Raw genomic sequence first — 6,630 nt, 5'->3', positions numbered from 1 at the left:
TTATGTAGACTTAAATAACTTAAATGCAAAGCTAATGAGGTGTGCAAATCTGATCTGTGGAATAGGGTGTTCATGAGTGTGAAGATGTGAGTGGGTGTTGCAAATGTGAAATATAAGATGAAGTAAAGAAAGGCTATTTGATGCGTGGCATGGTGACAAGCAGGAAGGTGAGTGAGAGACAGAATGAAGTGCCAGCCAGTTTTATAGTCTGGGAACACATGGCCAAAGTATTCCTAGTTGGCACTAATGAGTCCTGCTTGGTCCACAATGGAACTGGAACGCGTGAGGAAAAAAAGGTTGAGAGCATAGGGCAGAGGTCGTCACACTAGAATTTAAAATGTAACCGTCTGTCAAGGTCTGGACACAGGTTGGACTCAGTTTAAATAGAGCTGGAGAGTCAAGTGACAGTCCCAGGCTCCACTCTAGTTCTCTACAGTTTCCAGTTTCTGTGTCAATCTAAACAAACACTGCTCACCAATCTCCAGGCAAACCTGAGCACAAGGAAGATGGAGATAAGTATCTTTCCCACAGGTAAGTAGAAACAAACTCAAGGCTTTGAGTTGGGTTGCACTGTTGCGAGACAACGATCCTGTGAGTACTGAAGCCTTGCCACTCCCTTAAGGAGTGGCACAAGTGGGCACAACAAGATCATCAGGAATATGTGTGATTAGACCAGGTGTGTGGAGGTTGGAGCAGGTTGGTCATTAATATACTGTTGCGTGGTTTGGATTAATCACTATGAGAAATTCCTGATTCTTAACTTTATGTACCCATTGAAATCTTTGTCAGCCTCAGAGTGATTATTTTCTGACCCATTCAAATATTTTGTTACATCGTAAGGTTTTAAAAACTGAGCTTTAAAACATGCTGCAGATGAATAGTACAGGGTGGGCCATTTATATGGATACACCGTAATAAAATGGGAATGGTTGGTGATATTAAAGTCCTGTTTGTGGCACATTAGTATATGTGAGGGGGCAAACTCCTCAAGATGGGTGGTGACCATGGTGGCCATTTAGAAGTCGGCCATCTTGGATACAACTTTTGTTTTTTCAATAGGAAGAGGGCCATGTGACACATCAAACTTATTGGTAATGTCACAAGAAAAACAATGGTGTGCTTGGTTTCAACGTAACTTTATTCTTTCATGAGTTATTTACAAGTTTCTCTTTGTTCACAGCCATTGACATGTCGAAGAGGTTAACACGTGAGGAGCGGATCGAAATTGTGTTGATATCTGGTGAACGCAGTAACCGGGTCATTGCAGCAGATTTCAATGCAAGACACCCTACGAGACCACCCATCTCCCATGCTACAGTTAGCAAACTGCTTGCTAAGTTTCGTGAAACTGGTTCAGTGTTGGATTTGCCAAAATGTGGACGCAAGAAAACTGTCACTAATGAAGAAACATCAGTGGCTGTCCTAGCTTCATTCAGCAAGAGCCCACAGCGTAGCACTCGCCGCATGTCACTGGAGAGTGGCATTAGTCGAACATCCCTTCGGCGGATATTAGCTACTCACAAATGGCACCCTTACAAACTCCAGCTACTGCAGCATCTCAACGAGGATGACCCAGATCGGCGCACAGAATTTGCAGAATGGGCAAAACAAAAATTGGAACAGGACCCTCAGTTCACGCAGAAGATTTTGTTCAGTGATGAGGCAAACTTTTATGTGAATGGTGAAGTTAACAAACAAAACCACCGCTATTGGTCTGACACTAACCCACATTGGATGGATCCCTCCAAGACTGTTGGAACAACAAAAGTGATGGTTTGGTGTGGTATATGGGGTACAACGATAGTGGGTCCATTCTTCATCAATGGAAACCTCAAGGCCACTGGATATTTGAAATTGCTACATGATGATGTGTTTCCCTCTTTATGCACTGAAGCTGGCACGTTCCCTGAGTTTTTCCAGCAAGATGGTGCACCACCACATTATGGGTGCCAGGTCCGAGCATTCCTAGATGAACAGTTTCCTGGAAAGTGGATTGGTCGTCGTGGGCCAGTTGAATGGCCCCCAAGGTCTCCCGATCTGACCCCCTTAGACTTTTATCTTTGGGGTCATCTGAAGGCAATTGTCTATGGTGTGAAGATACGAGATGTGCAGCACCTGAAACTACGGATACTGGATGCCTGTGCTGGCATTTCTCCTGCGGTGTTGCTATCAGTGTGTGAAGAGTGGGAGAAGAGGGTTGCATTGACAATCCAACACAATGAGTAGCACATTGAACACACATTGCTAACTGTAGCATGGGAGATGGGTGGTCTCGTAGGGTGTCTTGCATTGAAATCTGCTGCAATGACCCGGTTACTGCATTCACCAGATATCAACACAATTTCGATCCGCTCCTCACGTGTTAACCTCTTCGACATGTCAATGGCTGTGAACAAAGAGAAACTTGTAAATAACTCATGAAAGAATAAAGTTACGTTGAAACCAAGCACACCATTGTTTTTCTTGTGACATTACCAATAAGTTTGATGTGTCACATGGCCCTCTTCCTATTGAAAAAACAAAAGTTGTATCCAAGATGGCCGACTTCTAAATGGCCACCATGGTCACCACCCATCTTGAGGAGTTTGCCCCCTCACATATACTAATGTGCCACAAACAGGACTTTAATATCACCAACCATTCCCATTTTATTAAGGTGTATCCATATAAATGGCCCACCCTGTAGTAATTAAAACCCAGAGAGGCCAAGAGTTATCACTGACTATTTTCAGGTACTTGCTTAGATTTAATAGAACAAGACACAAAGCATTAAAACATGTTAAAAAGACAACAGCCTTAATGAACCCAGTGTAGTTTGGGCCCGGAAGAGAGGGTTCAGACGTCATCACTTAACAACTGGATAGGAACTGCTTTACCCAGCGACTGTGCAGGTTGTCAGATTGAGCGAAGAGTTAGCGCTGGATTTTACGACAAGTGCTTTCTACTGCAACAGAGTTGGTGTGTAAGTCTTTCTGGGTCCCCATTCAATGACAGTTGAATATCATTTATCAGGACAGCACCATCAAGAGACACAGTCTGCAGAAGCGCTGATGTGCTTAAATGCTACCACTTCACTGCCAGAGCTGTTGCCATCTGAGCCTGGGCGTGATAGATAGATAGCCTGGACACATAAAGAACTGGACCAAGAGTTTGGACAGAGTTTCAGCTATCCCTGCTCCTTTGGGAAACACACAAGGACTCTGTGTCTGGTAGGAGAGCAAGCTTGAGATCTGCTTACTTTCAGTAAAGTTTGGGCAAAAAGAAATAAATAATAATTTAATTAGTACAGCTCAGAGGAATGAATTTAATCACAGCCTCAAATTACTGTACAATGTAAATGAAACAGTGTTTCTGTAACTGCAACACCAGTAAGAGATCATTCTTCTAAGATGAAGGATTTTCTTACTTTCGTTTTGAACTAAACTAACCAAATTCACATAAAGACAAATTCATTCAGTGTGTCAGAGCATCATAGAACTTAAACTTTCCCACAAAAAGTGACATGGTTGCTGCAGGCTGGGAATTCAACTGTAAATTAGCCAGGGCTCTTATCATCCTTGTATTTTTATAGGAATACAACCAGAATGCAACCAGTTGACAACCACATTAAACAAGTCATCTGCTGCAAAGAGACGTCTCAGAAAAGTTACCCTCATAATGCAGACTGACTCCGTTTGATTGCAGTGGGTTGCAATCTGCGTTTATGAATTAGACAGCAATCATTTGCTAACTTCAGAGTAATTATAGTCGATCCAAGTCACACTGCAGTTATTGCCTCCTAACAGACAACCTTTTTGCAGTTGCTTTGTGAGTTTGAGGGTTTTGCATGCTTAAGCTCTGCTTGACCAGTTGGTCGCTGCAACTATTTGCACTCAGTCTCCAAACAGCAAAAATATTTAGTGTAGTAGTTGCAAAGAGGTTGCTGTCCTTTTTTTTTTAAACTTTAGTGTGACTAAGCTATTAAAAATTGTACCCTGTATAAAAATAGTCTTTTTCCTCTCTGTTTTTAGTCATCTGTTTAGTCAGAAATTATGTGCTCTGAATTTGTTTGTTTGTTTTTGTATTTGGGTGCATTTGTGACCTATGCAAACGTGAGTTAGCTTTATGCTAACATTTCCTTCTGCCAGGGCAGAGAACAGAGCAGAACAGAGCTGGGCTGCCAAATATAAACTACTATGGATAAAAATACACACTGCATCTGCCGTGTTTTACAGATGATGTGGTGTGCCTTCTACATGCTTATTTTTTGCAATCATTCTGGTAGAGGGTGATCTTGGTGTCAGCAAAGTATTGTCAAACTTAATCTTCTATTCTTGAGGCTTATGAGTGACTTGTGCCTTGCAGTGAACCCTCTGTATTTACTTTCATTCAGTCTTCTCTTTATGGTAGACTTGGATATCAATAAGCCTACGTCCTGGAGAGTGTTTTTCACTTGGCTGTCTGTTGTGAAAGGGTTTTTCTTCACCATAGAAATAATTCTGTGATCATTCACCACTTTTGTCTTCTGTGGACATCCAGATCTTTTTGCCTTGCTGAGTTCACCAGTGCTTTATTTCTGTATCAGGATGTTCAAAACTGTAGATTTTGTCACTCCTAATACTACTACAAGGAGCTAAAACTCCTAAACCCTTCATCCAGTTTGAATGTGGACACCCTCAAATGAAACCTGAGAGTCTAAACATTATGTCCTTTTCCGTTATATAAGTATAATTGGAAAATGTTTCAGTAAACAGGTAAAAGAAAAATGTGTCAGTGTCCAAATATATATGGACATAACTGTAGATAATGTTTAGAAATCTTTAACTTTGTTTGGTGCAATAATAAATCATGGTAATTAAATATATTAATTGTTTATAGTTTTCATTATTGGCCAGCCAGGAAAATCAACCTGCAGGCCACAAACAAACCTTTTCATATCCTCTATTAATATGATATATAACAGTCAGTTAAGAGAAGAAATTAAAGTGTATAAGTGTCATATTTATTCATTTTTTCATGATTTTTCTCTTTTTTAAAAATACCATCTGCTCTGCATGATCACTGGGATCATCCCTCTGCACAATGATTTGCTGGATTGCATTGAACAGTTAATAAAGTCTATCCTCCCTGTGCTAACAAGGTTGCGGGAGGATTTTATCCTCACTTGCTTTTTGTCTCTGGACACATTATTCGGTGGCACTAAGTAACTTTTAAAAGCCTTTAATTTAGTAGAAGCCCCATGCCATGATTCTTTTAAAAGCATTGGATTTCAATAATGAGTGGACGTGTTAAGTTATTCATCAATGGCGCTCTATCCATGCTGGCCCTGAAGAACCCAAACAAAACATCGGTCGCTTAATTTGCCCTTACAGTGTGTCCATTTAATTCACGTCAGTCAGCACAGTAGCACTTAGCACAGTAGCAAAAGCAGTGCTTTTATGTGTCACTGCAGACTGCTGTGCATGAATAAATATTTATCAAGCTCACGATAAAGTGCTCTCTGGGTTCGTGTTTTATTATCACAGTCATATTGAAGGAACGCGTTAGCGTGGTTAGCTCATTAACGCGTTAGCACCGTGCAGCCCCATGCACAGGGCGATCCGCGCTAACTCGCTAACAGAGATTTGACACGTTAATGCAGTTATGGCATTAACGTCATTTTAACAAGATTAACGCTGACAGCACTAATAAATACTACACACATAGAGCACAGCTGTTTATGAAATTGCCTTTTCATACATAACACAAAATGCATTGTTGGTCTGTTTTTGTGAGCCACACACAGGTGGGCAGTCCTTGGTCTTGTCGTTCTTAGAACTTATAATGGCAACAAACAGACTGTCTTTTCTTGAGTTTAGCCTTTAGAAAACTCTAACAGTGCATTTGTATATAGTGGTTTCCATGCACTCCCCTCAGTGAATTCTCTTCCAGCAGCAGATCAGTGACTGGACTGCTAATGGACCCTGACGAACAGGAAGTGGAAAGTAGTATATAACAAGCCACTGGAGACAACACGTTGTACTCTGGAGGGCCATTAACCAAAGTTTCCATTTATTTATCTACACACCAAAAATAGGAGGGTGTAGTGGCTTCTTGCTAATTGCCAAACAGAAAACCATTGAGGTAGCTGGGGAGCAGCACCATAGCAGCAGACTCCTCTCTGGTAGTTCCCGATGGTTGTGTTCCACTCAGTAATTTTCTCTGATGCACGCTGGCAGGACGGAGATACCTGCTGCACTGACTGACGTAACAACCTGGTTTCCAAAGTGGCACCAGGGACCGAGCATGTGCAGTGGAACTGTAGTGTCACGCAGGAGGAGAAGCAGGACAGATGTCAAATGAGTTGACGAGCACTGCAGAAAAAGGCTCCGGATATGAGTGCAGGTACCTTGTCAGAGCTTTTCTCCAGGAAAGGCAAGCAGCGGCTGGCTCTGTGAGCTTTCGATACCCACAAATGATACCCGCCAGACCATTTTACAAACCGTAACTGACACCCATGAAGTGCTCTAAGTAAGCCCCAGGGAAGGGTAAGGTTAAGCTCGAAAACAAAACACTAAAGCGGGTCATGTAATAGGCCTCTCATTTTGCCGCTGCCTTTGTCAAGCCTGCTGAAGGAAACCTAATTTATTTAATAGCCTGTCGCTTCAATTC

Source organism: Haplochromis burtoni, unplaced genomic scaffold, assembly GCF_018398535.1.
Source record: "Haplochromis burtoni strain Fernald_Lab_line unplaced genomic scaffold, NCSU_Asbu1 Contig_88, whole genome shotgun sequence".
NCBI lineage: Eukaryota > Metazoa > Chordata > Actinopteri > Cichliformes > Cichlidae > Haplochromis > Haplochromis burtoni.
This window is presented reverse-complemented; position numbering follows the sequence as displayed.